We start from the raw sequence: 9503 nt of genomic DNA on the forward strand, positions 1-9503 counted from the left end.
GCTCCAAAAAAGACATACACTCACAGGAAACATTCTGGGTGTTAATCACAGCATGTCAAAGATGTAGAGCCGGAAGGCACCTCCCAAGGCCCGCTATTCCAACCCCTCATTTCACACAGAAGGAAATCAAGATTCAGCGAAGCCAAGTTAGTGAAGTGACTTACCCAAGGCCACTCATACAACAACAAGCTTGGCTCTGAAGAAGAGATGAGCACTTCCCACCTCTGCAAAGAGGAGAGGAGAGGGGACTGGAAATGTTGCACACCCTGTGAAGTATACTAACGTACTGGTTTGGGTTTTGGTAACTTTTTTCTCTTTCTTTTTTATTCTTTGGTACAAGAGACGGTTCACTGAGTAAGGAAAGGAAGAAAATGTATTTGGAAATTAAACAAAAAACACAAGATGTCATTACAATTTTTTTTTTAATTTTTAAATGAGGAGTTAGGACTAGGTGATCCCTAAGTGCCCTTTTAGCTCGGAATCTATGATCCTAATGAAAACCAAGGGGGAACAAAGAACTTTTCATCTAGAACTTTTGGGGGCTCAGATGAATAAGTCAATTGGTATAATCACTGTCTAGGAGGGAACTCCCCCTCCCAATGTAGAGAAATACCTGCTCTGCAATATATAGTCTTGGAGAGTTTCCTGGTGCTCAGAGAAGTTAAGTAATTTGCCCAGGGTCCCACAGCGAGGAAGGATTTGAACCCAAATCTTCCTGACCTCCAGGCCTATCTAGAAAACAAGATGTTCTAAATTCTGAATGTTCTCTGTTATTTAGCTAGCAGAACTAGTCCAAGAGGGACAAAACCCAGAGTCAGAAGGGACCCAGAGGTCACCCAGCCAACATTCCTGACAAATGGTCACTGCTAAGTGACAGGGAGCTCCCTACCACTAACGTAGGACAAGATGACCACTAAGCCCTCTTCCAGCTCAAAATCCATGATCGTATGAAAACTGAGGGAAAAGGAAGAAATTAGTGTCTAGAATTGGGGGGGGGAGTCAGATGAATGATTAAATTGATCAATTTGGTCAGTTCGTTCTTACTTGAGATGGCTCTAAGTATTTGTAAGCCTTCCTTCTATGTCCCCCAAAATGGTCTCTGTCCACTTTCATTGCTCCTGGTCCTGTCCTGGAGAACAGAGCAAAACATATACGATCTATATGATACGACATATGTGATAACTCTTCCATAGGAGAATCCATCAAAAAATCAAAAATAAAACAAAAACCCATCTCCCTCCATCTACCAGTCCTCGCCCAAAAGGCTTAGCCCAGATGCTGGAGAGAAGCTTCTTCTTCAAGTACAATCAGGGCTAGATGGCCCCGAAGCCCTTTTCTATTCAGGGATTCTGGGATTCTGATTTTTCTCTCCTCCTGCTGACCAGGCTCAGTTCCGTTAGCTCACCCTCTTAACACAGCAAGGTCTCAGGAAGCACCCCCATGACTGCCCTCGGAGCACGCGCCTGTCTGTCCTTTTCAAAATGGCAGCCAGTACTGAAAGCAGTCCAACAGATCCGGAAACTAAGGCCCAGAGAGGGGCAACTACTTGCCCTAGGTGGCCCAGCTGGGCAGAGTCAGCAGTTGGGGCCAGGGCCCAGCATGCTGTGTTGAAAGGCTGTTCTGTGATCTTTGCACTCCATCCCAGATCTCTCAGAGCCCTTGGGGCATGCTTTTGAAACACCCACACAATAATGTGAGAGGCCACTTGGCCAGAAAGAAATATGCCTGGGCTTAGAATCAGAAAGTTTCCTTTCCTGGCTTCTGGACAAAGGACAAGTGACTTGTGCTGGTAAGCCTCAGTTTCTTCATCTGTAAGATGGAGCAAAGTTGCCTTTGCTCAGAGGTGTAAGGCAGGAATAACCCTCTGTAAACCATAAAATAATGTGTGAGCTATCATTATTACTTGTTATTATTCACAGAAACCAAAAGTCACTCTGCAGACAGAAAGTATGGTTTCACCAGAAAGCTGAAGTTGCAAAGACTTTTTTTCTTAATCTGCCCACAGTCACAAACAGTCACAAAGCAACGGTTATTTGAGGGACAATGGGATGTATGTGGTCCCCAGCATACTAACCTTGGGGTCAGAAAGATCTCCATGTACAACGTTAGCTGGGTGAGCTCATTTCTCTGTACCTCAGTTTCCTAATCTGAAAAATGGTAGCTTTTATCTACATATTATTATAAAAGCTACCATTTTTCAGATTAGGAAACTGAGATTATATTGCCTACCTACCTCTCAGGATTGTTGTGAAGCTCAAATGAGATCTGTATAAGTGTCTAGTACAAAGTGGGTGCTTCATAAATGCTGGTTGATTGATTGATAAATGCATACGTAATGATTTAGGTTTTTCCTGGCAGGGAATGTGTTTAATTTCAAGTATGATGAAGGGCTTGGGAAACAGAGCTTACAGCATTTCTGGGAACACAGACTAGAGGATTTCTTTTAAAATAGACTTTTCCCTGGCCTCTCCACCCCCTCCTTTTAGAGAAGGAACTTTCAAGTAACCTTCAGACACAACCAATCTATATTTGCCTATATATGACACTAACAGTCTACTTCAAATCTCAAGACTGCATTTATTTTATTCTGAATGTTGTGGTATGTCTATTTTTAACCAGAAAACCCCTTGCCTCTTCCTTAATCTTCCTCTGTAAGGGGAAAGATTGCTCTGAATTCTTCGAAGTATTTTATATACAAGATAAAGACTGTATACACAAGTACTGTGTGTGTGTATATACATATGTGTGTGTATGTGTGTGTGTATTCTACACACACACATTTCTATGTATATAGTCATAGAGTGGCAGAGCTGCAGGGGACTGGAGGCGTCTATCCACCCCACCCCCACCCCCCACCCCCCTGCATTTCATAAGAACAAACTGATGAGGACAGAGAGACATACAGGCAGAGATGTCAACAGAAAGACAGAGACAAGAGAAAGAGACAGAGGCAGAAAGACAGGAAGAGAGAGACAGGGAAACTGACAGAGACTCATCTATGGTCTCAAAGCAGGAGAGTTGTTGACTTGGACCTCAAGCCCAGGTTCCCTGTCTCCCAGGCTTGTACTCTCTCCATGACAACATTCCACTCTGTTATCATAAAAAAAATTCATTCATATGGTGTTTAAAGGTTAACATTCTGCTTTCCTCCCAATAAGCTTGCAAGGTCGGTAGTACAAGGGTTATCACTCCCATTTCACAGATCAGAAAACAATTTCCATGAGGGTCATTGACTTGCCCAGAGCTGCTAAGTTACAGAGCCTAGATTTAACCCAGGTCTTCTGATGCTGTATCTGGGCCCCTTTCCGTTGAACCTCAATGCCCGTTCAAATTTGATGTCCAAGGTATCATGTCTATTTTACAAAAAGGGGAAGGAAAAGAGAATATAAGAAGGAACGTAGAGAGGGAGAAGGAGAGAAGAAGGGAAGGGTGAGGGACATAAGAGAGAGGAGAAAGAGGAGTGAGGGGGAAAAGAAAAGGAACAAAGAAGAGAGAAAACGAGGGAAACAGATTCATATGAGACAACAAAGAGGAGAGAGAAGAGAGAGGGAGGTGGGAGATAAAGAGGAAAGAAAAAAGAGGAGAGAGAGGAGGGAGGGGGTAGACGGAGAAGCAGAGACAAAGTCACTGCTGTTTGACTACAAACTCCCGGAGGGAGGGCCTGGGTCTTAACTGAAAGCTATTTCTCTTCCTCTGCCGGACCTAATAACTTCTGCAGAGGCTCATAGATGAGGGCCCAGGTAGACACAGCAAAGCTTCCTCTAAAACACCCAGTCCCTGAGAAGGCCATGAATCCTTCCCTGCCTCATCTTCCCTACTCCAGGTTGAATTGAAGGCATTAAAAAAAAAAAAAAGCTACACACCCCTCCCCCAAACTCCAAGCCATTCTCTAAGTATCTCTTCTTCCAGTTCAGACAAGAATAACACTTCCACCTGGGTGTGTGTGCTTTGCTGGCCTTTCCCCAGGTCCCTTCCCCCCTCATCTAGTCTGCAGGTATCTTAGATGAATCTACTTATTTTTGATGTTGTCTTTCCCCACTGGAATGTAAGCTTCTTGAGGGCAAGAGCTATTTTTGCCTTTTTTTTTTATCACCAGCACCCAGCACAAAGTAAGAGTTTAATAATTGTTAGTTTATTATTGACGGATCGTAGAAACGTTGAAGCAGAGAGAAGAGTTCTTCCAGTTATATACCTATGAGTATCACTTAACTGCACTTAACCTCAGTTTTCTCATCTGTAGAATGGGAATAATTCTTGCAGTGTCTTTCTCACAGGGTTGCAATGAGATAGGGCTTTTACATATCTTAACATGCAAATATTCCAAAGGGAATTCTCCCTAGATCTCACTTCCTAATAGATAAGTGGTGCAATGGATAGAGGGGCCAAGCCTGGAATCAGAAGGACCAGAATTCAAACTCAGCCTCTGACACTAGCTATGCGACCCTGGGCAAGTCATTTGACCTTATCTGCCTCAGTTTCCTCATCTGTAATGGCAAAGTACTCCAGTATCTTTGCCAAGAAAACCCCAAATGGGGTCCCAAAGAGTAGGACTCAACTAAACTCAACTCTGCAAAAGAACAAGATAAGCAAAGCTTATGCGATGTGCTAGCGTCAAAGCTTGAATGAGAAGTAAGCACGCTTTCCACTTTGTCCCACTGCCTCTACAAACCTTGAGGCACCCTGAAAATGTGATTTATTGTTATTTATCATTAGGAAACTGCTGGCACCACCCTCCTTCCACTCTCCCTGCACTGGCTTGGGATTTGCAGTTGGCCAAGAAGCCCAGAAGACCAACATCTGAATCCCTGGCTGGCCCTAGGCCATAAATGACCCCTAGCCTGAGCCTTCTAAACAAACGTCCTCTAGGCCAGCTGCCCTTCCATTCCAATACCACCAGCAGCAGCCTCAGTGACATTTCAAGCAAAGAGCAGGTCAGCACGAATCACCATTTGTCTTCCCAATTGTCAGCTCTGCCAAGAATGACACCATTCTCCCCCTCTCCACTCCACACAGTCTAGACAGATACTGAACCAAAACAAAATCAAGGCATGCTTCTGCTGGCTTCCAGGAGTGACCTGGCCAGCCTCAGCCAAAGGAAGAAGGCAGCAGGGGAGCCTGGCAGCCTCGAAACTTGGGTTCAACTTTTGACTGTTCCAAGCTGGCTGTGTGGCCATGGACACTCCCTGTCCCCTCTGGAGCCCTAGTTTCCTCATCTGTAAGAGACGCACCATTAGTGCACCAAGATTCTGGCCGGACTGAAATTACTGAACAACGTCCCAGGGTTGTGGTGAGGATCAAATGAGATATGTGGAAACCTGAAAGAACTCTATCAATTGTCTCTCTACCATTGTCACAGACCTCCTGGGGAGCCCGGTAGGGCCTGCAGACCCCTTTTCCAACAAATATTTTTAAATGCATAAAATAAAGCACACAAGATTATAAAAGAAATCGTATTATACTAAAGAAAGAGTCCAACACTATCCTTTTACAGATGAGAAGAGGGAGACTACAACGAAGAAATGATTTCCGTTAACTAGATCAATGACTTAGGGGTCATCTAGTTCAACACCCTCCCCCTCCATTTTACAGATGGGGAAACTAAGGCCAAAGGTGGTCTAAACAGGACAGAACAGGGCTTCAAACTGGGCCTCCTAACTCCAATTTCAATTCACTACGGCACAGGACAAAGCCGAGATGGGAATCCAGACCCTTTCTCCATTCATACCCAGTGCTGTTTGCCACTACAAAGCCTCCAGCTGTCTGGTCCCACTGGCATCCCAAACACTGATCATCTTTCTTTTTCTTTCCTTTCTTTTTTTTTTAGGCAATTGGGGTTACGTGACTTGCCCAGGGTCACACAGCTAGTAAGTGTCAAGTGTTTGGTCTGAGGACGGATTTGAACTCAGGTCCTCCTGACTTCAGGGCCGGTGCTCTATCCACTGCACCACCTAGCTCCCCCTACTGATCATCTTTCTTCCAACTCTGCTTCTCCCAGAACCCTCAGATTTAGAGCTGGAGGGCCCCCAGAGGCCATCTACTTCAAGCTCCTCATTTTACAGATGATTGATTGAAGCCCAGAGTGGTGACTTGCCCAAGGTCACTCTGCCAGGCTTCAAACTCAGGTCCTTTGACTCCATACCCAGCTTTCTTTTCACAGTACCTCATAGTTGCTTCCCTCCTCCTGAGATAGCACACTACCCAGAATACAGTGAGAAATATCATCCCCAGATTTGCAATTAGATTTTGCAAGCATTTTGCAGGGATACGCTTAAAAAAAAAAAAGTCCCCAGCCCTGGACCAGCTAGGCTTAGATTTGTCTGTGACCTTGGCCATACCCTCACCATCTGGCGCCTTCACTCTTACACCTTTGGGGTGGTCCTTCATCCCCCCACCCCCTCTCAGGAGCAAGGAGGTCACTAGCCATTAACTGGCATCAAACAACCCAGGTTCAATTGTACCTCTGGCACATTCACTCCCCTCCTGACCTTGGATATATGCTTTCACTTGCCTGGGCCTCAGTTTCCTCACCTGTCCAATGGAGGGCTTGGCTACATGGTTTCCCGAGTTCTTTCTAACTCAGGATGTGTATCTCACTGAGTGAAAATATGCTTTATTTTTCTCTTTTTCTTTTTAAAACTAGAACCAGCCCCCACAGAATTCATTCCAGCTTGTGATTCCCCCCCCAGCACCCTCAGGATCCTCGGATGGGTGGTCTGTTTAGGGGCAGGGGGTGCCTGTGTGTGTAATCGAGCAGGACTCTCTTTGGAACCAAGAAGATGTGGGGGGCTCCATACCTGCTCCGGACATACACTACCTCTCAGTGCCTCTGACAACTAAGTTTCCGAAGTGGGGCCGACCTATATTGGTAAAGGGAGTTTCGTCCTCAGGGAACACCTATGAAATCACCGATTCCACTCTCCTTTCCTCGTCCTCCAGAGACCGCAACCACTTCACAGCAGGAAAACGGAACGGGTCAAAGCTATGACCTTGGAGGAGGTGACCGGCAGGAGCCCAGGGGCACTGGAAGGGGAACTCACCAGGAGGCTCAGTGGGTTCGCCAAGAGCTATTGCTGCTCTCCCCTCCCCCACCCCGCCTCTCCCATTTGGAGAGGACCGGACGGGAGAGCTTTCAGCCACTGCGGAGGGAACGAGTAGGGGGGAGTCCGGGAGTGGGGCGGTGGCGGGGAGGGCAGGACTCAGCTAATGCAGTCTCCCCTCCCCCCCAACTTAAAGATCTGGCAGCACGCTTGCTTTTCGGAAGTAAAAGGGTTTCAGGCGAACAAGGTTGGCGACAGAATTTCCCGGGAGCTGGGAGCCCCCCTCCCCCAGCCCGTTCCTACTCCCCGCCTTCCCCCGCACCCCGCTTCCCCCGTCGGGCTGGATGCTGCGCTCGCGGTCCTGCATCCCAGGAGAGGACTGAGGACGGCACAGGGCGCGAAGGGAGGGAGAAAGGGTGGACTGCCCTCCTGCCTGCTGCGTCCAGCCCCCACGTCCCCAGCCCAGCCCAGCCTGGCCGCGAGAGAAGCAACAGAGAACGGGTCTGGGGGGTGGCTGAGTGAGGCGCAGTTCCGGCCACTGGGCTGGGCTGCGGCGCCGGCCCGATGCCCGCCTTCCTCCCCATACGCGCCCCCCCCCAGCGCGCGCCCCCTTCCCCCTCCGCCGCAGGACGGCAACCGCACAAGGCTGGCCTGAGCGACCCCACTACCACTCCAAGACCCCGCGAGGGCTCTGCGAAGGCTAGGGGCTGCAGCTGCGAGTAAGGCGGGGGGCGCGGGGGGACGCTACGAGGGCAGGAGGCAAGCCCCTTATCCCCTAGCACTCCCGGGAGCCGCCTTACCTCTGCCGAGCTGGCCGCAGGCTCCGGCTCCGGAGCAGATGGCGGGGGCTCGGACCGGCAGCCTCACTCGCTCCCTGTGCGCCCTGGGGCTGGCCAGGAGTGCCGGAGCGAGAGCCCGTGGCCAAGAGGGGCTGTGCGCGTCCCTCGGCTCCGCTGAGCTGGCCCGACGTCCCCTGAGGCTAGCTGGCGGACAAGCGGGCGGCGTCCTGCTCCGAAAGCTGCCCCGCAGCCCCCGCCTCTCTTTGCAGCAGCGGAGAAAGAGAGGGGGAGAGGGGACACACCACCACAGCGAGCGAGCACTCACGCGCCTCGCGCTTTGAGGGGCGGGGGGATTTTCGAGGCCACCTCGCCCAGCCCCGGGTCGCTCTCGGGACCCCTCCTCCACGCCCGCCTCCCACTGCCTCTGGCACCTCCCGGCGAGTCGGCTCCGGGACTGCGACGGGCCGAGAGCTCCCTTTGCCATGGGGTTTGCGAGGCAAAAAACTTCAGAGGAGCAGGCTTAGGAGGAGGAGAAAGGGGCTGCCTTTGGAGATGGAATTAGCTAGCAGGAATTAAGAGATCCTGGATTTTGAGCAGACCAGGGAGCCTAGGGAACATCCCGGGCAACCCCCTTTTTTACTGAAGAGGAAACTGAGGCCCGAGGAGGGCCCATTATTTGTCCCAAGGTCACAGGTAGAAAGTGGCAGCCCTGGGATCCAAACCTGGTTCGTGTTTTATCTTTAAAAAACAAAACCAAAGAAGCAGAAAACCTGTGTATCAAGAGTTCTTAACCTTTTTTGTGTCGTGACCCCCTTGAGTAGTCTGGTGAAGAATCATATTTTTAAATGTATAAAATAAAATGCATAGGATTACAAATGATACCAATTATATGGAAACACAGTTATCAATTTTTTTTGAAGTTCACTGGACTCCAGATCAAGAACCCGTTTGAAAGGGGTTAACTACAGGCTGGCATGATTGGTTAGTTGATTGAGATCAGTTTGCTTCTCATCCAATGTCTGGCAAGGCACCCATTCTGGCCCCCATCCTCCCCCATCTTCGTGGCTCAGCCCGACCCTCGACCCCCCACCCCGGACTGAGCCTCTTTGCCGGCTCCTTACGTGTAGTGTTCTTCCCTCCCACGGCCACTTGGGGGAAGTGATCTGAGAAAGTCCCACTCGGCTTTCTGGGGCTGAATGTGTTAGCCTTCCCAGGGGTACTTGTGTCCCCGAGCCTTGGATGAACAGAGAGGCCAGATCATGCTTCTTTAGAAGGGAAGTCACTTAACTTTTCTCAGCCTCAGTTTCCTCATCTGTAAAGTGGGAGGAGGGGTAGAATCAGCCTCTAAGATTCCTTCCTACTTTAAAGCAAGGAGTCTATGAACAAGTATTTATTAAGTGCTTGCAAGGCTCTGTGTGACCCAGGGCAAGTAATTTCATTTTGCCTCAGTTTCCTCATCTGTAAAACGAGCAGAAGAAGGAAATAGCAAACCACTCCAGTATCTTTGCCAAGAAAACCCCAAATGGGCTCACAGAGAGTTGGATAGGACTGAAATGGCTGAACATCATCTAAGGCTCTGGGCTAAACGCTGGAGACACAAAAAAAGGGAAAAACAAAACGTACCCTCCAGCAGTTCAGCTTCCAGTGGGGGAGCCCCTTCCAGTAAACAGATCCAAACAGATGGAGA

The 9503-nt window shown here is 49.0% G+C and overlaps 1 protein-coding gene across 1 annotated transcript in view; it reads right to left on the bottom strand.

Annotated features, from left to right (window-relative positions):
- KANK4 (KN motif and ankyrin repeat domains 4) overlaps positions 1–7926 on the bottom strand; it is a 108965-nt gene extending 101039 nt beyond the window's left edge. Inside the window, 1 exon segment of the mRNA XM_078156677.1 lies at positions 7838–7926. The gene's annotated coding sequence lies outside the window, so the exon portion shown is untranslated.
- Positions 7927–9503: the final 1577 nt, after the last annotated feature.

This window comes from Phascolarctos cinereus, unplaced genomic scaffold (assembly GCF_003287225.1).
Source record: "Phascolarctos cinereus isolate Bilbo 61053 unplaced genomic scaffold, phaCin_HiC Scaffold_5;HRSCAF=322, whole genome shotgun sequence".
Lineage (NCBI taxonomy): Eukaryota > Metazoa > Chordata > Mammalia > Diprotodontia > Phascolarctidae > Phascolarctos > Phascolarctos cinereus.